This window comes from Symphalangus syndactylus, chromosome 24 (assembly GCF_028878055.3).
Source record: "Symphalangus syndactylus isolate Jambi chromosome 24, NHGRI_mSymSyn1-v2.1_pri, whole genome shotgun sequence".
NCBI classification, from domain to species: domain Eukaryota; kingdom Metazoa; phylum Chordata; class Mammalia; order Primates; family Hylobatidae; genus Symphalangus; species Symphalangus syndactylus.
In genome coordinates, this window is record NC_072446.2 from 65,065,021 (window position 1) to 65,090,346 (window position 25,326).

The window sequence follows — 25,326 nt, forward strand, 5'->3', positions numbered from 1 at the left end:
CTTCCTGCAGTATTTCAAGGTTTGGGCTAGAAGAGTTTATGTGGCAAGAATGCTAAGCTGGGAGCAGCCCCGCAGAAAATGACCGCGTCAGCACACTCAACATCCTGCCATTCAGACGTAAGAACTGGCGATGTTAGCTCAGAGGACATGAAATTTATTTCCATAAATAAAAATGTTACGTTTCTTCACATTATTCACTTTCCCCAAACAGAAATTCACACTTCAAAAAATTAGCTTTTGGTTTTAGAATTCAGTCAATTCTGCATACTCGACTCTAATATTACGATTTTTAAAAATGTACATCTACGACCCAGCAGTTCCACACTTAGGCATATTCCCAAGAGAACTGTGTATATGTGTTCACTGGAAGATATGCATTAGAATGGCTCTAGCAGCATTATTCATAATAGCTCTAAACTGGAAATTGTCCAGTTGCACATCAACAGTGGAATGGATAAATGATTAGAGTATATTCATGCCATTGAACTACTACACAGCAATGAGAATCTATAACCACATACAACGATATGGATGAATCCCATAAACACAGCTTTCAGAAAAAGAAGCCAGACACTAGAGATTCACCTCGTATAAAAATAAAAATAAGCAAAACTAACCTATTCTGCCAGAAGTCAGGAGAGAGATTACACTTGGTCAAGGCAGAAGAAGAGGAAAAGTTTCAGGACGAAGGGGCTGAAAAAGAGCTGTTTCTAGTTCTCGATGTTGGTTACACATACATTCAGTTTGTAAAAGCCATCAAGCCATTTGCTTATGACAATGTCACTTCTCTGCATGTGTGTCATACTTCAATACAAAATAAGTACATTCATGCAAAACACCTATTCAGTTGTCTTTGTCAAGATTTGTAAACTAGAATGTGAATGTAGTAAGCAGTGCAAATAAATGCTGGGAAAATTTGCCACATAAACTATTCTGCTCCAATTGTCGCATCAGTAAAATGGAGCAAAAGGACACGTAGCACACAGGGTTAGTTCCGTGCACAAATCATTGTCCTTTTAAGTGTCTCACACCAGCGAAGGGGCATCTTCTAACACAAGTTTCGGGAAGTGATGCATCATTTTGCCATCCACAAAAAAAGGAAAGGATCATGTGGTATAGTATGTCTTCCTCCCAAGCTTTCCTAGGGAAAAAAAGCTACATTTATCATGAATGTCTCTTTCTTCCATCCTTAGATCCCACTCCAAAGATTAAACGTAATCGGCGAGACATCCAATCAATAGAAAACTCATTTTGCCTAGATAAATAACAAATGGGTCAACTGAAACCCATAAATCACTGCTTAAGCCTTAGCCAAAATTGATCAGAGAAGTCTTTTCCCAAAAAGGAAAGCTTTCTTCTCTTTAAAAGGCAGCATGCTCTGGATAACAACAAAACTCCTTGACTAAACCTTCACATGAGGATGTGTTTCTGTAGAGATAGCCTAATGGGGTTGCTAAAAGGCCTACTATCCTTTGATAAGAAGTTCCAGGACTAGTGAATCACCTGAATCATTTCAAGTATCTATAATTAAAAACTGCAAATAATTGAAGCATACCACTTTAAGCAAAACAAAATTTCACTTTAAACATGTTAAATGAAAATACCTCTAAAATATTTCAGGATTAATATTCATTTGCAAATATCACCTGGACATGAACCCCAAGGCATTAAGGACTTTTTGAGTTCAAAGCCTTAAAGGTGGCTAATAGAGCCAGGGCAGAAGGCAATCCTAAGTTTCTTTAGGCTATTTTAGCTCTTGAAATAAGATCAGTGAAAATCGTAGATCTAGTGGCCACGTCTTCCAATGCTGCCCAATTTTGCCATAATAAGTAGCTGTAAAGAAATATAAGAGGTTGTCAACTCCAACATTTTCCTTCTATAAGTGAAACAGAAGCTAATTGGTGAGCTATCCAAGATCATTCAGTAAAGGGCGGCAGAGCAAGAATTAGAGCAAGGTTTCCTAACCTCCAAATTAGCCTCCATTCTGCATTAAGACATGGTCTTTCCCATGAGTCTATGAAATATTTTCCTGGACCCAGAGTGCAGAGCAGGTGTTCCCCTCAGCCTGCCCTGTGAGGTAAACAAAGAATAATGCTGGCAGAAGTGGACAGGGAGAGAACCACTATACCCCCAGACAGAAAACCAATGCAATTCTCAGACACATAGACCTCTTCATTTACTGAAAATGGATATTTCATGAACTTAGCAAATAACTGGTTTTAAAAATCAAAGAGTTTAATTTTTAAAATTTTTATATCTCCCTTGGGATTCTGATATGTAAAAATCCAAGAATCTTCAAAGATAGAAAACATGTACAGATATCATTAAAATGGCAGAACTCAGAATATAGAATCATGGAGCAGTGATCTCCACCAGCCCCTCAGCTAACTGCAGCTGCAAGCATGATTCTCATGCTCTCTTGTACCTAGTGTTCAACTAGTGACCCAGCTTCCTCACTCATGGGGAAGGGCCATCAGCAAAAGGCACTCAGGCATGGGGGCCTGAGAAAAGATACCACACACTCAAAGTCATGTCGGAGACATTTCACGAAAGGATTAGGTGGGTTACCCCTGGCTTTCTTCCCCAGAGTTTATCAAGACTGATAATAAAGTAAATGCATTGTAAGCCACACATACAAGTTGTGGAGTGAAGGAAACAGAGTGACTTTTTTGTGTGTCCTGTTTTATAGGCTTTAATTAAATTATCTGTGGCCTTGGATTGGGAGCAGGACTTTGCGATTATTTTTTAATAGAATGAAAATTTATGTGGGGGCCTCTTTGTCAAAAATCACTCCTGCTGATAAATAACATGCCACACAATAATAAACTCAACATGTTCCTTTAAATTTCTACCAAGACAGACAACTTATTGGTACTTAGAAACCTCCCTGTCTTGGTTTGAACCAGGTTAATTTGATATTACACTAATTATACTTCAATAAAAGAGCAGAGGCTAACTGCTGCAATAAAGTACAATTCGTGTTCAGAAACTGTATTTTTAGTTAGCATTGTCCTCACAAGGCTTATTGTTCAGAAGGAGTCTCCTGACTCATCCCATAAAATGTATTAAAGTTTTATTTTAAATTATTTTAAAGTTTCTTAAATCTTATTTTACCCGTTAGCTAGTGGTGTATCCCAAACCATCCCAAAACGTAGTATCTTTAAACAACAACTATTTATCTAGCTTACAATTCTGCAGATCGGCAATTTAGGCTGGACTCAGCTGGATGTTTCTTCTTGTCTTGGCTGGGCACCGTTAGGTGTCTGTGGTCTAGGCAATGGTGAGACTGGAAGTTGACTGGCTGTTGGCTGAGGCAATGGAGGTGATTGGGCCATGGGTCTCTCATCCTCCAGTGGACTAACCAAGAGGGAACAGAATCTTTCAAGACTTCTCGAGGCCTAGACTTAGAATAGGCACATCATCACTTCTCCCACATTCCACGGTTAAAGAGAATCATAAGGCCAGTCCAGAGACAAGGCTAGGGAATTAGATTCTATCTCTCCAAACGAGCAGCCACAAAGTCTCCATTACCAAGAGTGTAGCTGCAGAGAAGGCTATCAATAGGGACCAAAAATGCAATTAATATTTCACATTTTAGTCTCAGACAATATTCTTTTTTCCACTAATTATATAGTTACTTAAGTAGTATTGAAAATAAGATATCAGCAGAACCAGTTCACTAGTACATTTTTCAAAGATTTTCCATCTTCCATCTATAGGTGGGCATACAACCATAATCAAGTTACGATTTTATATTGAAATCAAAACCGTTTTTCCTAGAAGCATTACCTCAGCAGACCTGAGACTACTGAGAGTTGAAAAGGATTGCCTTCACGGTATCTGCTAGAGAGCACTTAGTAGTCGCTCCATAAATGTTGATTAGTTTTTTTACGTAAGTGGCAAGGAACTCACCTCTCTTCATATCCTATTTTCCATTAGTATTTTCCTAACATTTCTTCTTCTCTAAATGCATGTATTAGTAGCTTATCTTTTAATAGCATGTATTAAAAGCTAATCTGTTTTATTCATTCATGTAGTAAATACATTATATTACACAAGTGCATTATGCATACACAAATCTTATGTCTTCTTGGTCCTTTTTGTGCTATCAAACACTTTGTTCTGACACTAACTTCTTTCATTTCACTCTTCATCAGGCCTGCATATCTCCTCTATAGCCTTAAGTTCAGGGAGTCTTAAACCTGGGCTGCAAACTGATATCACCTGAGGTGATTTAAAAAAATGCTGGCCAGGTGCGGCGGCTCACGCCTATAATCCCAGCACTTTGGGAGGCCCAGGAGGGCTGATCACAAGGTCAAGAGATCGAGACCATCCTGGCCAACATGGTGAAACCCCGTCTACACTAAAAATACAAAAATTAGCTGGGCATGGTGGCAGGTGCCTGTAGTCCCAGCTACTGGGGAGGCTGAGGCAAGATAATCGCTTGAACCTGAGAGGCAGAGGTTATAGTGAACCGAGATTGTACCATTGCACTCCAACCTGGTGACAGAGTGAGACTCCATCTCAAAAATAAATAAATAAATAAATACATACATACATACATACATACTGATGCCTGGGCCCCAACCCCAAATCTCTGGTTTGATTGGTCTGGGATGTGGCCTAAAGGTTTTTAGGCCTCCCCAAGAGACTGCAATGTGCAGCCAATGTCCAGAACCATCAACTTTTTCTTATACATCATCACTCACTTAAGAAAGACTTTGATGACACCACCCCCACCTCTCACCCTCAAATCCACTTCTTGTCATGTGCTCTGGTATCACACTTCTTTTCTTTCTGGAAATTATCGAATGTAATAGCTGGGATCTTGTGTTTATTTAAGTCTTTATTTGGCTGTTTATTTCCCAAGGAATACTTTACCTTTTGTTCTGCATGGTAACACCTACAAGTACGATGGTAGCTAGCACATAGGAGTCATCCAAAAATCACCTATTCAATGCATTATTCTAATGCACCGTAAGAACCCAATTTATGAATTATAGCTTAAATTTAAGGAGCTAGGGCAGGTGATCTCAAACTTTATCCTGAGTAAGAATAATCTGAAACAGCCACCCCCAATGTTTTTGGCACCAGGGCCCAGTTTCATAGAAGACAATTTTTTCACGGACGGGGTTGGGGGAAGGGGGAGATGGTTTCAGGATGAAATCGTTCCAGCTCAGGTCATCAGGCATTAGATGCTTATAAGGAGCACGCAACCTAGATCCCTTGTGTGTGCAGTTCACAATATGGTTCTTGCTCCTGTGAGAATCTAATGCCATGCCACCACTGATCTGATAGGAGGCAGAGCTCAGGCAGTAATCCTCACCTCTTGCTGTACAGCCTGGTTCCTAACAGGCCACAGACTGGTACTGGTTCTTGGCCTGGGAGCTGGGGGGAGCCCCTGATCTAAAAAGTCTGTTAACACATAGCTTGCTGGGCCCCATCCCCAGAGCTTCTGACCCAGAAATTTGGGGAATAGCCCCAAGAATTTGAATTTCTAAGAAGTTCCCAGTTGATGCTGATGCTGTTGGTCCCAGGATCACAGTCCATGGACTTTGTCAAGAGGCAACAAAACAATGTCAAAATGTATGGCCTGTAGCACCAGACTGCCTGGTTCAGCTCCTAGCTGTGCTGCTATGTGGCATTGAAAAAGATGCCCAGTCTTCTAAGTGCTACATTAACTATACGGCCCTGGGAAAATGCTTGATCCTTGAGTGCCTCCATTTCTCCACCTGTAAAATGGAAAAATACCAGAAATTACCGCCTCAATTTCTTGTAAGGATTAAATAAGTTAATATTTACAAAATGCTTATAAGAGTGCTTGACAGGTAGGCAGCACTACATAAATATATTAATGTTTAATGTTCTAATGGATATATCTTGATAACATGCCCGAAAAGTGATTTTAAAATTTTAATCATACATGTTAAATTAAAAACAACTCCCACACACAGAGAGAATCACTATGGCATCTGAATCTCAAAGTGTGATACATCAAATTCATAATCATCATAATAAATACCTCTAATTGACCACCTAGTCTGTGCTGGCACTTAACCAAGTGTATCTTATTTTAAATTTCCAAAAACAAAGTAGTTGTTTTCAATTAAAATATGAAGAAACTAGAGCTCAGAGAAGTAGTGACATTTGAGTAGCTGAGCTTGAAAATTCTAGAATTGAGGTATTAAGAATCTCTCTAGAAGTGTACAACAAGGAAAAGAGTTAGATCATGTATAATTCAGAATTCTTTCAGTCACAAGTAATAAAAAACCCAATCAAATTGATTTAAGCAGTGAATTACTGGCTCATGTGTCTAAAAATTCCGGGGCTTCCTGCAGGCTTCAAGTACAGCTGGATCCAGTGACTCAAATCTGGATTTCATGCTCTCTCTCATCCTCCCCTGCCCTTATTCTTTTCCTCCCCCTCTCTCTCTCCACTTCCTTCTCTTGGGCTCTCCTCTCTTTCTGCTAACTTCACTCTCAACTAAGCACCTCCACATGGTGAACCCCAACAGATCAAGGCTCACGCCATCTTTATGGCTAATGATCACACGGAGTCTTCACCACAATTCTAGCAAGAGTTCTGGAATTGAGTTTTACTGAGCCAAGCTGAATTTCATGCCTTTGACAAACCCATTGGCTGTAGTCAAGGGTATAAGACATGCTAATTAAGCTGGCCTGGGTTGTGATTCCACCCTTAGGGCTGGGGAAGTAACCCTCTGGGGGACCAGGAGGACTTACTGTTGAGCAAGCATGACTTCCCAAAAGAAAGCCAAAGAACTGTTAACAGAAGAAGGAAAATGGGTGCTGATTTCTGACATTGTGTCCTGTGTCACAGGAGACGTTGTGTTCCTCACAACATCTCCTGCTCTCCTGGAAGGCCACTGGGCTAGAAGTCAGACAATCTGGATCTGGTTATTTTGACTTTGTCAAGCCTATCATTTTCTCTTGGCTTTATTTTCCTCATCTATTCAATGAAGGAGTTGGCTTGGAATTCTAGGCTTCCTCTTATCAGCAAAGTTCAAAGATTTCTATGTACATATGTCTTCTTGGCCCAACCTGAATGTAAACAAACATAATCATTTTTTTATTCTGATTGAAAGAAAGAACCTAAATGAGCCTGGGAATCACAAGAAGTGAGCAAAGTAGAAAGATGCAGAGGTGAATTAGTCAGAGGAATAATGCTAGCAGCAGTAGTAGCATGTTCATACACAGTAGGTGAGTGCTAAGGCAAAAGTAGGGACATTTGGCTAGCAGTATAAAGGCTGGAGGAGATGAAGGAGAGATGCGTCAGTAAAGAAAAAGCTTCTGAGAGAAAGTGATGCTTGAGATGATTCTTAAAGGAAGAGTGGAAATTGCCTTGTGAATGGAAATGGATGGGGCATTTCTAGCAAAGGGAATGTGAGGCATGGTGGTGTACAGCATGGCCAGGAATTAGAACCTGTGCAGTAGAGAGCTTGGTGACAGACCTAGCTGGAAGGTAGGCTAAGGGCAGACCATAGAAGGACCAGCATGCCATATTGGGAAGTATGGACTGTATTCTGCAACAGAGGATGGGAAAACAGCAGGTAGGGTGGTAAGCAAGGGTGCCACGTGAAACACTAGGCATAGATTATCAATATAATCCTTACCACAGTCCATTAATCAAATGGATATTTATTATCCCTATTTTACAGATGAGGAAACTGAGGCTTAGATAGAGTTAAATAATATTCCCAACTGCTGTAATGTTGGAAGCATGTTAGTGGAATTGGAGCTCTTACCTAGATCATCTGATGAATTCAATGCTGTATTTCTTCCATTATGCCCTTGACATCTCACCTGTCTCCCATTTCAGAGGACTCCTGCAGGGACTAGATTTAGATCTCAACAAGCAGGGATTTAGATGTGATTGGCTGAAAACATCAGCACTCTTCTTAGTGTCACTCGTAACACTCCCAATATTTTCAGCAGTTAGCATTCTTCTTCAATCAGCTCAAATGAAATTATTTTTAACTCATGACAATGTAGTGTTTGTGAAACTTGGGTTAGTAACTAAGAGAGAAATCCCTTGGCAATTTCACAAAGTGTCTAACTGGTTACTTCTGAAAACAAGTCACTGAGCAAAATTTCTAGAAAGAGGGCAGGCAGTCTTGGAGAACAACTACAATTCCAAATATAGAAATATATTTAAATCAAGTAACTTTTATAATTGAACCAATGGACATAGGCCACCATGTGAGCTTGCCACAAACCATTGTTAGGGTAACAATTTCCCAACTCTTTGTTAAGTTCACAAATGCTTGGGCTGCCTAAGAATTAGGAGATTTAAATTCAGATTTAGAAATTAAAGATGACAATATTCTCATAGCCACGGGCATGAAACCAATTAGCTATCAGGTTTGAAAAGCTTAACAGACTAATTTCCTCTTTTCCTTTCATCAAAAATTAATTTTTTTAAAAATGTTAATTCAATGTTTCTCACTTAATATCATCTTGTCACCTACATTTGCACTGCCAAGATGTGGGCATAGAAGTCTGTCTTACCCATTTCAAAAACACAGTGAACGGCAGCCTCTCTCAAGCCATTCTTTAAAAAGAGAGCATTCTACTTAAAGTATTGATTCTGTATCTCTCAAAAGAATCAAAACGATTACCACAGTAAAACTTAACGTCCCAGCTCCAAGTATGTCTTTTACAAATTGCTCTTTAATTTGAGATGTTTTATAACAGAGCAGCAAGATTTGCAATACAGGGAAAGTATAAGAACCTATAAAGAATTATGTAATCACTGTGTCCTGTACACGAAGTGTTGGTTTTGGATTGCTAACAAACGTTCAAACTCCCTTGGAAAAAAAAAAGAAAGAAAAAGAAAAACAACAAATTGTGGGGCCAAGAGGGTGAGTGGATCGAGTGTCAGCGTTTATGTTCAAGCAGCATGGATTGGCTCCAGCCTGAGGTTAACTTAGAATTAAAATGGAACTGGTGGTCTTGCCTTGGCAGACAAGAGGTTATAACAAATCTATGACCACATACATACAGACACCACGGTCGCCAGCTAAACCACACACATGTGGCACACTCAAAGAGCTTCAGTGAGGCAGTTACCAACACAACCGGGATCCTTTTCTTCCCTTTCTAGGAAACGGAGCAAACCGTAGCCTCTCACATAGCAACTAAAGGAACCCAACTCATAGTTAACACCCAGAATTTAAATTAACATTATTAATGGCTAGAGAAAGTTCACCCCCCCGTAGAAAGCAACCTATGTATTATCATGCAATCATTTACCTGCCTAAAAAAGTGATAGCGAGTTTCCAAAAATGCACTATCTTCCGGGCTGTTTACACAAAGACTTCTCCGCTTTTCTTGAATCTAATGAGTAAGCATGTTTCACACCCTCTGGGTGTCTATTTTGGAAAGTCAAACTCATTGACCACTCCTGAAGCAATCAAGATTCAAGACACCACTAATTAAAGCTTCACAGAGGGAAACCACATGCAGACACTGCTGTGTTACTGAATACACTTTACAAAGCAGGAGATGTGGGAGAAAGCCCCACCATGAATGGGAAGCCAAGGTAAGGGGTTGGGACAAGATCCATCATGGCGGGCCGCCAACATGTTCACATGATGGGTCCCAGGTTATGCTGGGCCCTGACAATTAATTCTTGTATTCACCAAACAAACATCCATAATAATAATAAGAAAGTGGGCTCCAAGTTCTTGATAAAGCTGAATAGGGTATCACACCCTACCAAGACAAGAACAGAGGAATTATGAAATGTTCAGAGGGTGGTCTCACCTCTGTTGTTCTATCAGAATTCTGTACCGTTTAACTGGTTTTTCCTTGGATCATGCAATGTGTCAGTTATCCCTTGCTATATAACAAACTACCCCAAACTTACTCCTCTAAAACAACAACCAAAATTATTACAAGATTGTAGGTTATCCAGGTAGTCTTGCTCATCTGAGCCAAACTCAGTTGATCTTGGCCATGCTCATCCACAGCAGATCAGCTGGAGACTGAAATGGCCTCACTGTAGGTGTGATGGCTGGGTACCTATTGGCTTGGACAATGGAGGTGACTAGGCCATGTAAGTTAGTCGTAACTAGGACTCATGGCATTGTTAGCATCCCAGGAGAGTCAGCAGAGGAGTACAAAACCTCCTGAGGACCAGACTTCACTTCTTCTGCATTTGATTGGTGAAAGCAAGTCGCAAAGTCAAGCCAGATTCTGGGGTCAGGGACATAGACTCTTTTTTCTGAGAGTTGCTGCAAGATCACATGACAAGGAATGGGTTACAGACACGTAAAATTTGGTGCCATTTTTACCATCAACCAACCACATCCATCTAATCAGTGGTAAAGTTAGGGGAGAATATTTCCATTTCAAATTTTCAGACTCTTTCTACTACCCAACACTAAGTTACAAAAACTCCAACCCATATTTGATCCAATAGGCATCAAGAAATACAGAGTATGCTGGCTTTAGGGTTAGACTCTCTAGCTTGTTACATGCTTTCAGCATTTCATCAATGTATGACTTTGTGTAAATTACTTAACCCACCCATGGCCTTCGTTTCCTCATCTCTAAAATTGATTTAATAAGAAAGCCCAGCTCTCAAGTCTACTATAAGGACTAAATAATATACATGATGTTTTGAAAAAGTGACTGTCACTTAAAGTGCTCAAAATATGCATATTGTCATCATCATCATTAATATTGACAAAATGAGCTTCTGCTCCATTTTTTTTTCTCCATTCAGGTCTCTCCCTCCATTACAAGGCCTGGAACACAGATTTTTCTCACCTAACATCAAGCCAACCCTTTTCTTTTGCCCTGTACAACATACCCCCTAATTTTAATACATAAACACAAACAGAAAAGAGACCAGCCTTCCCCTACCATGACAATTTTCTGGACAGTTTGTGCACTTAAATTCCCAAGTCAACCTTCAGGCCTGGGGGTTGCCTGCCAGGAGCTTCTCGCCACTTCCCGTAGCCTGAACTCTAAGGGCCTGGGGTTTGCCTTATTTAACTGTGGTATCGTCTGGGATTCCTCAGGCCTGGGAGCTACACTTGGGCCAAGACATTTGTGGCCTCTACTGGCTCAGAAATCTGTTCTTCCTTGCTTTCACTCAGAAACTCTGTGTGTGTGTGTGTGTGTGTGTGTGTGTATCTGTTAACAACCCCTTCAGAGTGGGTGCATCTGGCACATGTACTAACACAACCTTCATGATTTGGGGGAAAAAACACTACACACATTCTGCTATGGGGGGGATAATAATCAGAAAGCCAATTTCTATGTAGATTTGTTCTAGAATAGCCTTATCTTAAAATCATAAACACAAACTCAAATGGAATAGATACAAAAATAGTTTTGTCTTTTGCACCTCAGTGTGAAAATGTCCCACTGATTCGGATGCACATTAAAATTTGAAAAGCACTAGAGTAGGCCAGTTCTTCCCCAACATCTGAATGCTGCATAATCACCTGGAGGGCTTGTTAAAATACAGATTTCTAGGCCCTGTCCCTAGAGATTCTGATTCCACAGATCTGGAAACAGGCCTCAGATTCTGCACTTCTAACAAGCTCCCTGATAACCGCCAATGCTACTTTTCCAGGAACCACACTTTAAATTGTAAGGACCAATACCTTCATTTCACATTTGGGAAAATGAGACTTGGGAAAAATGAACAGATATGGGTGCTAACTAAAGAGCAAGTGTCTTAATAGTTATACAGAAATTGAGATGGAACCCCAGGTTCAGTTCTTTTTTTTTTTTCCCAAAGCATTTTCTGATGGCTGATACTGCTTTCAGCTGGATTTGCATCCTTTTTCCTCTTGTAACGTGACTTCAATATTTTCACCTTTGCCATTTGACCTGTGAAAGTCTTTTCAGTTTCTGACAATTCTGTTTCATTTCCTCACTTTAAACTTAAATTTTATTTTATTCTCTGATTATTTTTAATCTTGGCAGAGAATTGAAATATTTTGCTCAAATAATGTTTATTGAATGGAACCATCTTCTATTTCTCTCCTCTTTCTTAAGTCCCCTATTTTAGTATCCTTAGTCCTTCATACTTCAAACAGGTATTCATCTTCCTCAGAATCATCCCCCTACTGATCATCTAAATCCTTTGCATCATCATCATCTTCATCTGCAACATCTATATTATCTACATTATCTACATCTGCATTATCTACATCTGCATCATCTATATAATCTATATATACATCATCTACATTATCTATGTATACATCATCTATAGCATCTACACCTGTATCATCTACGTTATCTACAACATCTACATTATCTACATCTACATTATCTATATCTACATCATCTATATTATCTATATCTACATCATCTACATTGTCTACATTTACATTTTCTATATCTACATCATCTATATCTTCTACATCTACATCATCTACATTTTCTACGTCTACATCATCCATATCTTCAACATCTGTATCATCTGCATCTATATCATATACAGCAGCCACAGCAACAACTGCTTTTACTGTACTTTCAAGATACTCACTCCTTCCGTGGATATGAATTAGTGACTTGAAAGGAGAGGAAAATAAAAACTTGACTTTGAGGAAACAGTTAAAAAGTCTGAGGGAAACAAACAAAGGTGACAGCTGAGGCACCAAATCACTTTCCATTTCAACCTACACTGGCCACTGAACACTGAAACTCATGGTTCAGAATTAAAAAAAAAAAAAGTCAAAATTGAAGAAAGCCACACCTGTAAGACTATTTGCCCAGTAATAACTGTTTGGGAATAGTTTAATCACAAGATATAGTTTAAGACATTTTTAAAGCAAGATTCAAAATGCTTTAGTGCATGTTAGATGGGGATCCAAAACTTAGAGGTTCTAATTGGTTAAGTAAGTGTCCTCCCTGTCCTCCCTGTCCTCCCTCAGAGCTTGATGTTGCCACTCTTGAAAAGGTTTGTGTCCTCAAAGAGGGGACAAAAAAAAAAAAAAAAAGAAGAAAAAAAAACCCTTATGGATAGGGTTACCAGATTTTGACAAATAGAAACACTGAACTCCAAGTTACATTTGAACTTCATATAAACAATGAATGATTTTTACCATAAAGATATCTCATATAATATTTGAGGTATAATCATACTAATAACCATTTTTTGTTTAGCTGAAATTCAAATGTAATGGACAGTCCTGTACTTTTCTGGCAACTCTAAGAAAAGCCAAGACAATTTTACCAAGGTGAAAAAAGATAAGTCACGGAGTCAGAGAAGGAATTTAAAATTATTTGGCAAAAGATGGATTTTCAGCATACGTAAAAAAAGTTTACAAATCAATAAGAAAAAGATAACACAGTTTTTTAAAAAATGGACAAAAAATCGGAATGTGCACTTCCCAAAAGAAGATAAATTAAATGGCAAAGTCAGAAGGTGCCCAACTTCACTGTTTATCATGAAAATGCGAATTCAAACTCCAGTGAAATGCCACGTATGCCACCAGAACAAGCAGACTATGCCAAGTGTTGGTTAGAAGTAAGAGCAAATAGAAGCTTCATCCTGTGCTGATGAGACTGTAAATCTGTACAACCACCCTGGAAAACTGGCAGTATTGATTAAAACTGAGCATGTGCCTATCCTGTGACCCAACCATTTTACTCGTAAGTACATAACTAGCAGATATATGCACACTTGCTCCCCAACGACATGCTCAAAAATGTCCGTGGAGCGTTAGTCATAACAGCCAGACCTGGAAACAACCCAAACACCTACAATGGATAAAACATTGTGGAATGGAATAAACAATCTGTGGTGTATTCCCATAATAAAATACCATCTAGCAATGAGAATGAATAATCTACAGTAAAATGCTACAAAATGGATGAATTACAAATGTGCACACACACACACACACACACACACACACACACAGCCAAAGAAGACAGACACAAAAGAGCACATACATTATGATTTGTAACTAGTCTTAGGTGCTAGGAGTCAGAATAGTGGCTCTGGTAATCTGAGCTTGGGAACTTTGGAGCTGGCCACATTCTGTTTCTTAACCACAAATTTGCTCTCACTTTGTGAAAGTCATGGTGCTGCACACTTAGGATCTGTATCCTTTGCTGAATTTGTTATACTTCAATCCCATTTATGTTAATACCTCTAAAAGACATGATCAAGAGAAATACTGGTACCTTCTGACCTTAATCAGAATTGTATAACGGAATCAATATCATTTTCATCATAGCAATCATCACCATAATCATAATACCTCATTATGTGAGAATTACCGCAGGCTGAGCTTGGTTTTAGATATTTTGTTTACACCATCTCACCTGATGTTATTAATCCTCACATAGCATTTGCCATTATTCTTCCACTTTTATAGATGAAGACTTGGAATCTGAAAGAGGATACATGGCTTATCCAGGGAAATACAATTTTTAAGTGTCCGAGCCAAGTTTTGAAATCAGGAGTTGATTCAGGAGTGGAAAAAGCAGGTGCTCTTTTCTCTATAGGAGGCCACAATTAGTCTACAAAATGGGGAAACATTTAAATTTCCTCTCTCTCATTGTACTAAGTCCAGAGATGGTGTAAAACCTCAATAGTCAGTCTTTTATGCTGAGAAACATACATGTGCCTTCTGGATTTAATCCAATTACCTAGAATTAACTGACAATTCCTACAATCAATTCCCAACGAACAAAGGAGAAAAGTAAATTCCCCCTCCATTATTTCAGCTATCTTCATAGTCAAGTATCTAAGGAAAAAAATAACAGACTTTAACACTCAAGCAACAAGACCTCCTATATAGTTTCAACAAATGCACACCCACTTCACAAGCTTGCGTTCATGCATCCATAATACAAGATCATTTTGCTAATGCTTCTCAAACTTTAGGATAAGCAAGAAATAAAGAGAGCTTGTTTAAACAGATTTCTGGGCTCCAGCCCCAAGAGATTCTGATTCAGTAGGTCTGAAGTTAGCTCTGAGAATCTACATTCCTAATAAGTCTCCAAGCGATACTGATGCTGCGGGTCCTTGGACCACACTTGGAGCAGTACTGCTTTATGCCAACATAAACAATGTGGAAAAGATGCTCACGTGGTTTTGTTTAGAGACTGAATCTTCTGTCTTGCCACTGACATCTACGGCTACTACCTCAGGCTAGGTCCACATAACTGTTTGAGAGGCAACTAGCCTCCCCTCTCCTACTCCAAGCTCTGTTTTCATCATCATTAGCATCAAGGCCGCCATTGTGTCTGTCACAATGGGATGACTGGCCACATGGCTTCCCCAGGGCCTGAGTTCTGCTTTCCTTTTGTTCTACTCTAAACTGCAAGACCTCTAAGATCCAAATTTCTTCACAGCATGTACATATTTATTGCATTTTGGCTTGTTTTATGCCAAAGAGGAAAAAAATCTAAATCTATAGGAATTAAATCCACGTCTTAGAATTTCTTATAGTTTGTTAAGTTTGCTTACTGATTATTCCCCACATCTGGGCATTTTGAGAAGAGAACGAATACTATGCAATGTGGAAGGTGAAGGACCCCACCCCCAATGCCTCCATGGTGTCCTACAGCAGTTCTGAGCTTCCCCCTTCACTTTCTACTCATCTTCAAAAACCCCAAGGCAGGTTTTCCCCACCCCCCCACCCCCACAGATTATAAGCTCCATCAACTCTCTCCCCAAGAGTTTCGAGGCATTCTTGGTAGAAAATCATCTCTGTTGAAGGATGTGAAGAATAAGCTTCCTATGTCAAGAAGTAGCTAATTATATCACAACCTAGAAAGCATCTAGGTTAGGAAGCAAGACCTTGTCTCCATCTCCCTGCCCCACAACTGCTTAAAAACAGAAGATATCATATGTGGGACAAGAGATCACCAGACCCTCATTCTTTCTTTTAGCTGGCTGTGTCATTCTAAGGGGGATCACTCAACCATCTTCCTCTTCACCTGTAAAATAGAGACTTGTTTTAAATAATCCCCAAGATCTTTTCATCTCCAAGTCTGCAAACCCATGAACCTACAAACAAAAACCAAAGGAAACACCCTCCTTTCCAACCTACTCTTGGCACAAGTGGTGGTTTTTCAGTAGGAAAATGAAGCCTCATGATGTGTGAGTCACAGAGAGATGATGAGCCAATAAAAGGTCAGGGAAAAGAAATAGAGGACAGAAAGGGAAGATACAATGTGCCATCAGAGGAGAAAGTGTTTGGGATTCTTTTCTCCCTCTGAAGTCCACAGAGAAAAAAGCAACAAAATTCACCACTGGGTTAGCCAACAATAATATCAATCAGAAATCACTTAGTCCATTTTCATATTTCATTTCTACAGTAGCAAAAGAAAGTAGCCAGCTTCTTTGCAGGGGTACATGGGTACGTAGCATCCATTAGCTCATGGAGACACACCCACCCTTCAAACTCAATTTGGCTAAAATGACTTTTTTTATAAGAACTCATGAGAAAATGGTTGACTTCCAGCCCTTATGTTATCAGAATTGTTTGACGTTGAATTACATGGGCCTGGACTATAAATCTTGACTTTAGCCTCAAATGCAAGGCATTTGATGTGTCTGGGAACCTGCTGCAAGAAAGAAATTAGCTGTAAAACAAAGTAAAATGCCTGTTCCCATGGGAAGAACCGGCAGGACTGCTAATAGATCATGTGCTCGTTTGGAAGACACTTGTTCCTTTGGTCAAACAGCAACTAATATTTTCACTTTCCACTGCCTTGAACAGGAAATACGGTACTAAGGACCAATAGACAGGGCAAGGCATCATATTAATTACACGGTCAGTAAACATTTGCTCACCCGTGTTTCCTAACGTCTGAACGCTTCCTGGTTGGAGCTTAGCGATGCTACTGGCCTCTGTTAACTCATTTCACTCTTGCATAAATGTCTGGGAAGCTAAAGTGCATTTTCAGAAAGCCCCAGATTCAGGAGAGGATGGGGGCACAGGGAAAGACAGGCCCTCTTCCACCTAAAAATGTTGAGAGTAGCCCTTGTTTGCAGCCTGTGCTGCAGCTGCCATTGCCTACAGCCCCCCTAAGGACAGGGTGAATCTGAAGGGAGTGACATGGTGAGATGATTTGATAGCCTTTAGAATTTCTCATTCTACTTTTTGGGGAGTGTATGTCAAACAGAGATTCAAGTTCATTCTAAAGAAGGGATAAAAAAACAAGACATCTTAGGAAAGACAGGTAAGTAGCAATCACATTGGAACACCTGCCATTTAAACTGCTCTACCTGGAATTCTCTTCTCTGCGGTAACGGCAAAGGATGGACAAAGGCCACACCCACCTGCAGCTGCTTCTTAGAGCAACAGTTCTCAAAGTACAGTCCCCTGGGCTAGCAGCATGGGCATCCTCCCAGGAACATGTTAGAAATGTACGATCTGAGGCCCCACCCCAGGCCTGCTCAGTCAGAAACCTTTGGCGTAGGGCCAGGAATCTGAGCTGTAACAAGTTCTCCAAGTGATTCTGGTACCCACGAAAGCCTGAGAATTTCTACTATGTTGAGATGTTCATATACCTGCTGTATACATGCCATCCAGGCCTGAGATCAAGCTCTCTGCTATGATCTACAAGGCCCTCATGACCTGGCTGTGACATACAAGCTCCAGTCACAAATGTCACCTTCACCTAACTCTGCTAGGCCCAGTTTATGCCCTCCTTGAGGACTTTTCCTGGAACCTGCTCATGCTTTGCTCTTTAACTCATTCAGTTTTTTTGTTCAAATGTCAAACCATTTGTAAAGTAGCTTCCACCACAGACACCCTTTAAGTATCTGCCAATAGATACTGTCTAGGATTGTTCTTGCAGCAGCTTTCCAAGATGAGCGATCATATTTCTCATGAGTTTGTTCATACATTTAGGGCCCATACTCCCCAGAAAGAATGTAAAGCTCTATTAGAATAGGCACCAAGTGTTTTATACCTACTCTTCCAACATATACACTTCTCATGTCCAAAACGTTCAGCGTAGGCCTGGCGTGGTGGCTCAGTCCTGTAATCCCAGCACTCTGGGAGGCCAAGGCGGGTGGATTGCTTGAGTCCAGGAGTTCAAGACCAGCCTGGGCAACATAGAAAACCCCATCTCTACTAAAAATACAAAAAATCAGCTGGGCATGGTGGCACGTGCCTGTAATCCCTGCTACTCGGGAGGCTGAGGTGGTATGACCACCTGAGACTGGGAGGTTGAGGCTGCAGCGAGGCAAAATTGCACCACTGCACTCCAGCTTGGACAACCAGATTAAGACCCTGTCTCAAAAAAAAAAAAAATGTTCAGCATACATACTTTCTTCTCCAACCCCTTCTCAGAACCTATTCTCACTCACATTGTTATAAATAAATGCAAATGTAGGGAAGAGAAAATATTTACATTAGGAATTTTTTAAATTCATATTTCAGACATCTTTCAATAAGTGCTGTCTAGCCTTATAAATGTTTGGCAAGGTCAAGTGGGGCCCCTAAAGTACTATCCCTTAGGCATCTAACAAAGGGCCTATAATGTTTTCCAATAGAGGAGCTTATAGAACAAATGTTTCCTTTATCACAAGCAGAAGATTGCCTTTGCTCTAAGAAACTGTCTGTTAAGAGCTAGATAGGCAAGTCATAATCAAAATTCAGAGCCTATACTAACTACATATCTAATTATGGAACATGTATTTATACTTTCTCTCTCCATTTTATCTTCATATGTGTTTCTTAAAGCTCAACTTTGAGACAGAAATGTGAATTTGAAGAGGTGTGACTGAAGATTCTGGGGCTCAGCCACAATACGGCAGGTTATTTTATTGGTCTTTCAACAAAATATGCTTGAATGGCGTTAATTTTGCTTCCGAAATGGCTTAAATGCATCCAAGAGGCATTAGAGTCACTCACTCTTAGCAAAGATGGAAGAATAACACAGATGACAGTGCGTTTAGAAAGAGGCAGACAGTGCCCGTGCTGGCTCCAGTCCTCTGTCATCAGAGATATGAGCTCTAGGTTGGCCGCTGAGCATTAGCCCATGTAGCCTGAGATGAGTTCATGGGGCTGGAATTCAAAACACTAACCAGCTGTGGGAACCCAGTGAGAAGGCTGTCACACTGAACGGTATCCAGATTAGAGCTGTGAGAATTTGGGAAAACCCTTCTTGCTAAATAAGTGTACTTCTTCATCTTCATTCTTTCTTTCCTTTTTCAGTTTGCAATGTTTGACACAACCTCGAACCTATAGCCATGCATATTAACAATGGAGAAAAGGCAACTCTAAAAATGTTTGTTGAAGCAACGAGGGGACATTGTAAGACCGAATGGATGTTGGATGACATTGTAATTATAATTTTTAGGTGTGATAATAGCATTAGGTTTATTCAACAAAATATCCATAACTCTTCAGAGATGTGAATGTGGAATGTAGGGGTGAAATAAAATGACACTTGGAATTTGCTTTTAAATAATTCAGAAAAAAATAGAGAGAAAAGGAATAGATTAAACAAGTGTTGCAAGCCCTCAGTAATTGTTAAATCTGAAGTGGATTGTGGGGGATTAAAAGAATATTCTCTCTCCTTGTAAAAGTACTTTTCAAAATAAACATAATAAAATTTATTATAAAAAAGGAAAGATAAATAATGCTAGACCAAAGGAAAAGTTATTTTCTCAGGAATGTAAAAATGCCTTTTCAGCTAAGGATTTTTCTCAAGGCTAGCCACTGTCAAATAAATAATCCACAAATTCAAAAAATGATAAACTTGTGTTCTTGGATTTTGGAGTCTTAAGGACTCCCTTCCATGATTTATGCATTGATAGGAGTAGGCAGAAAAACCTCAATAAATGAACAAGAAAGTGGAAATGGCACATTACTTTATTTGCTACTAGATTGTCAAATACTGATCATAGCATTGGCCATAATGGGAAGAGAGCAAGATAGAGATTTGGGGTCCCATGTCTGCTTCTGTATTTTTTCCCATGAGTCCCTGTCTGACTTTCAGTGAACATCTTTACACTTTAGTTTCCACATCCGTAAAATCACAAGGTTCTACAGTGTTAGAGCTAAGGTTTCTTTCAGGCCTGAAAGTACAAATTCCAGATTATATTAGTAAATCTGCTTCAGTAACATGGGAGATAAAAAAAGGTCGAGTTCTAGATATGAACTGGCAAATCGGGAGATCGCAAATTTACTCAGCTCTATTGAATTCTCAACACAGGAAACCCAAGTCTTTGCTCTTAAGAAAGTCTGACTGGCAGAAGAAATAATATAGAAAATAAACAGGTTTCAAAAGAGGTCCTAGCCTCAGCATAATTCTATTAAGAAAAAAAATATACTGCCAACTAAAATATTTTGTGCGTTTCTAACACTGAGAGTAATGGATATAAATGGCCCTTATTTATGCTTCAAAAGAGTTCAAAAATAATTTTTATTTCCTTCAAAGTGATTAAAAACCGCATGAAAACATGTACTTCTAGTGAAATTAAACTGTTTGAGATAGGAGAGTTGGGAGGGAAGAATGAGATTTACAAGACCACCCAAACCATTTTCTATTAGTCTCTGAAAAGGTTAGCAGGCGTTGGCTCTGCAAATACATGACTGCTTTCACAAAGATGCCCTACCTGGGAGCAGCATTTGGTGTACAAAGCTATGGCCCATTTTACTCTGGGGTCTTGCTTTCTGCCACGTGGTGCCTTCCACAGTTTGCCACTTCTGGCTCTGGGTTTGAAATTTGAGGTTAATAAGCCACACATGACCAAGCATGCAGGACTACCATCGCTGTTCAGAGACACTGGGACTGTCCCATGGGGAGAGTCCATTATGCAAATTTTTTAAGAAAACACACAAAACATTGATTATGTTACCAAAAGATTTATTTCAAAAATTCATAGGTGCCCTAGATCTCATGTTTCCAAAAATACATGTCTCTTAAATTTACCTCTTCACTTAGAATCTGGCCCCTCTTTTTTCATTCAGATCCAACCTATTTCCTTCTAAGGCAGCCATGCAACACTGGGGTATGGTGCCTGAGCAAGGGGGAAAGATGCATGTTATTTCAAGGTTATGAGAAACCTTGCAAAGCAGAAAGAGAATTTTTCTCATCCCAGTGTATTCTAGTAGCTTAGCTGTCATTTATTGCAGAACATAAAAACACAAAATGATGCCATCTATAATGGGACTTACAGCAAGTGTTTTCTGGTCCCATTTTCTGGTCCCAGAAAATGATCACTTTTCTTCTTAGAAGGTTCTTAAGAAATTTTTCTGAATTCTAAATTGCTACTTTCTAATCTCCTGAGACCAGTTCTTTTCTCTAGTCAGAAATGTTTCTCCAATTTCTAAATGAATGTTACTGAAAGGAGTAAGATGCAACATACACACATGCATTCATTCTAAAGTAATCCTGTGACAATAAGCATGATTCCATGTGGTTGGTCATAATTGTATTCAAGTCCATCTCATTTCTGTATTGGCGACATTTCATAAAAGTTTCAAGCTCCAAAATGAGTATTTCGGCCGCCTGATAGAAGCCATTTCTTGAGTCTCTGTAGTTTTACCGTCAAGTCTACAATAAGGAAACACAGTCTGTTTTCTGAGTTACCTAAGTCAGAAGTTCTCAATCTTGAGCCTGCATCAGAATCACCTGGAGGATTTGTTAAAATACAGATTCCATAAAAAATTAAAGAATAAAAATACAGATTCCTGGTGCCTACCTCCAGAGTTTCTGATTCAAAAGTTGTGGGTTGAGCCAGGTGTGGTGGCTCACACCTGTAATCCCAGCACTTTGGGAGGCTAAGGTGGGCGGATCACCTGAGGTCAGGAATTCGAGACCAGCCTGGCCAACATGGCGAAACCCCATCTCTACTAAAAAGACAAAAATTAGCCATGTATGGTGGCACACTTCTGTAATCCCAGCTATTCGGGAGGCCGAGGCATGAGAATCGCTTGAACCCAGGAGGTGGAGGTTGCACTAAGCTGAAATAGATCCACTGCACTCCAGCCTGGGTGACAGAGTGACTCCATCTCAAAAAATAAATGAAAAAATGAAAGTTGTGGTTTGGAAACTTAGAAACTATATTTCAAATAGGTTTCCAGGTGAATGCTGATACTGATGCTGCTGGTTTGGATATCACACCTTAAGAACCACTCATCTAAATATATGTGGCGTAGATGTTTCAGTAACAGAAAAGGACAATTACTCCATTCTCAGCAATCTAAACATTTTGAGTGGCCCAGTAGGTAAGAAAGGAGCCTCCCCTACCCATTTCGGAAACCAAATCTTGAACAAGCCTTGGTATAAACAGAATCACTTCAGGTTTAAGCTCAGCGATGGCAGAGTGCAATCAACTCAAAATTAGGGGAGATCTTGCTTAATATTCAGTCTAAAAAATCTTATTTGGTCACCAAATAATTCTGGTTTACATAGGTGAACAAAGCATCAAGAATTTATGGGGAGAGTGGGAAGAGTGCTGTAGTTTTCACCCTCCACCTCCACCCATCATGACTGTCATTAGCAATATGACAAAGTATCTAAAACTCTCTGAAGTTTCAGGGTTGATGTAAAGTCCCATTGATGTGACCCTGGAAAGTGAGGTTCACCACCTCGGCTGTGGCCGCTGACCTCTGTGGATAATCAGTTTCATTTCTATTACCTCTGGGTCCTTGGACATCCTCGCTGGTCCAGGCCTCCTCTTTCGTCACTGGGCCCTCTTGTTGTCCCTCATACTAAGGTGATGATGACACCAAGAATAAAGAAGTCTTTCAATAGTGATTTCCTGTATCTCGCTTATCCCAGCTCAGAAAAATCTTGCCATTCAAATGAACTGGCGTCATGGATGGAGTGGAAGAAGGGAGGGAGGGGAGAGGGGAGACGGGGCAGGGGGAGGGGAATCCCTTTCAAAGCTCTCCCTGTGAGCAGAGGAGCCTGGAGCAGGAAGAGGAGGAGCCCAAGGCTGGCTATTTTTAAGTTGTAATGGGAGCCTTTGGTCCCCTCTCCTCTTTCTCTCAAGCCCTTGAACAACTTGCCAAAGGCATAAATCGCCCAGGCAATTCATCTGGCTGCACTTCCTCCCTACTCAAATTGGCAAGCAAGTGCATGCAAAGCCATGCCCAGGGCAATTTGAGACTTTCCCTCAAAATCTGCAACCTGCTTTCACAAAGTTGTCTTCCTTCAGGATCAAAATATTGCCTCCCAAATTATGTTGCTCAAGGAGGGATGTTGGGGAAAGACAACACCACAGCTTGGGGTGGAAGCTAAGTCTTGAAACACAAGAGACCAACACGGCTCCTACTCTACCCATGACCACAGGGGAAGGGACCGAGTAGTCACTGTGGCTCTAGTGATGAAGTAGCGAGTTCGTTAAGCACACAGATGGGCATGTTGGCACCTCTCCTGGTCTCACTCTGGAGGTCAGGGGAGGAAATCACAGCAATGACTGTGCCAAGCCAATTGGAGGAAAGAGAAAATTAGCCCTGGGTTGACACAGAAAAGTCTCAGACAGGAGAAAGGCAACGCTCAATTTACCCTTCTGGGCTACTTACTCTTGGCGTTAAAAGGGGTGTTATCTGTTCCAGGAAAGACAACTAATGCCTGAGTTAGCACTTGTTGCCTCTGTATTATTTTTAGGCTCTTCCATCAGACAAAGGACAGCAGGGCCTGTTACACTTCAGGCTTCAGACTGCACTCAGTTTTCTCAGGTTCCCCTGCACACAAAGGCCCTAAATAATTTTCCATAGAGACCTGGCAAGGCCAGGTAGCCAGATCTCAGGGTGGCCGCTGAACCTGGGCATGTGAGCTCAGTTATCTGTCCCTAGCAGGATCTGTGTTATCACCCCATTTGATTTTCCCATCCAATTGGTGGTCTATTCCTGCTGAAGCAATACTTAACCATAAGAAAACATACATATATATATATCTCCATATATATATGTATATATGTATGTGTATATATATGTATGTGTATATATATATATCTCCATATATATGTATATATGTATGTGTATATATATGTATGTATGTGTGTATATATATATGTATGTATATATGTATGTATGTATGTGTATATATATAGTATGTGTGTGTATATATATATATGTATGTATATATATATATAATCAGCATGGTGTGGCCAATCTAAGAAAAAATGAATAGTTCCAAGGCCCAATCATTGTCTCTAGTAAAAAATGTCAGTGCATTTGCTGGATATCCGCATTGAGAGGCCAGCACTGGGGACTTCCTGGGATATATTCACCTGTGTCTTCTTAATTTTTGTAGAGAAAATGCTGTTGTCACCTGCGACACCTGGGAAGTCTGAAAATGCCCTTGGCAATCAGTCTGATCACCCAAAGAAGAGGCCTCCAGTTGTGCTTGTCAAGGGCAAAGCCATCAGACTGCCCAGAATTGTGGGAAGGTGATGCAACCAAAGACACTTGAGCCCACTCCTGCCCCAACAGCCTCCCCTCCCCTGCCAGTCCCAGACCACCGCCAAGATTGTTTGCCATAGCTGTATTCTTTAATATTCCTTCACATCAATTTCTTCTTGCTTAAATCAAGTCATTGAAAAAGAAAACAATAAATCTTCGTGGGACAAAGTGGAAATAGAAATTTGGAAACTGAAGTATATGAGAAACTCCAATAGAACATAACAGAAAATAAGCAGAAACTCTTCCTGCCCTAGACTCCAAGGCTGAGGCCTGCTTCTCTCCCTTTAAAAGGGAGACTCACAAGAGTTAGAGAGGCGATGGAGATGCATTAACAGCAAATGGAGATTATCTATCTAATCAGAAGAAAGGAAAGAGATGGAAAAGGGATCAAAAAGGCATCTCACAATTGGGATTCAATGTTATTCAGCTCTGGTATGGGTCAGCATCCCAAATAAATCATTTCAAGAAATAACTAAGGCTATATTTTTCAAACTCTTTTTTAGCCATGACCCACTGAAAAAAAACAGGTTGTATTTTGCAGATTACACACACACACACGCGCGCACACACAAACACTTAACTTTACAAATTGTAATGCACTCTGGTATTTCTTGTTCTATCCTTTTTGTTTTTCTAAAAAACACTAGTTGTGACCCATATGTGTGTTATGAGCCACAGTTTTTAAAACACTGCCTTCAACCTTGGGAGACATTGGTTATACCCACATCCCTAACTCCCGTTCAGTGTAAAAATCCCCTCCACACCATTCTCAGTTATCTTATCATGACTTGTTCAGCACACCCAATCCCCATTATTCAAATACTCTTCAGCTTCCTTTCTTTACCACTGAAATGTATTATCTTTCTCCTCTGAGCTAAACTGTGTCAATTCTTTTAGCTCATGAGAAAATCAGATGCCCCTTATATTTTATTGTGAAAAATGCTACATAA

The 25,326-nt window shown here is 40.0% G+C and overlaps 1 long non-coding RNA gene across 1 annotated transcript in view; it reads right to left on the reverse strand.

Moving 5' to 3' along the window:
• Positions 1 to 4,923: 4,923 nt before the first annotated feature.
• The window catches only part of LOC129474345 (uncharacterized), a 126,132-nt gene continuing 105,729 nt past the window's right edge, over positions 4,924 to 25,326 (reverse strand). Inside the window, exons 11-13 of the long non-coding RNA XR_008654524.2 lie at positions 9,915 to 10,252; positions 6,741 to 7,058; positions 4,924 to 5,732 (exon numbers count right to left, since the gene is read on the reverse strand). This is a non-coding gene — a long non-coding RNA (uncharacterized lncRNA). The remainder of the gene's footprint in view (positions 5,733 to 6,740; positions 7,059 to 9,914; positions 10,253 to 25,326) is intronic.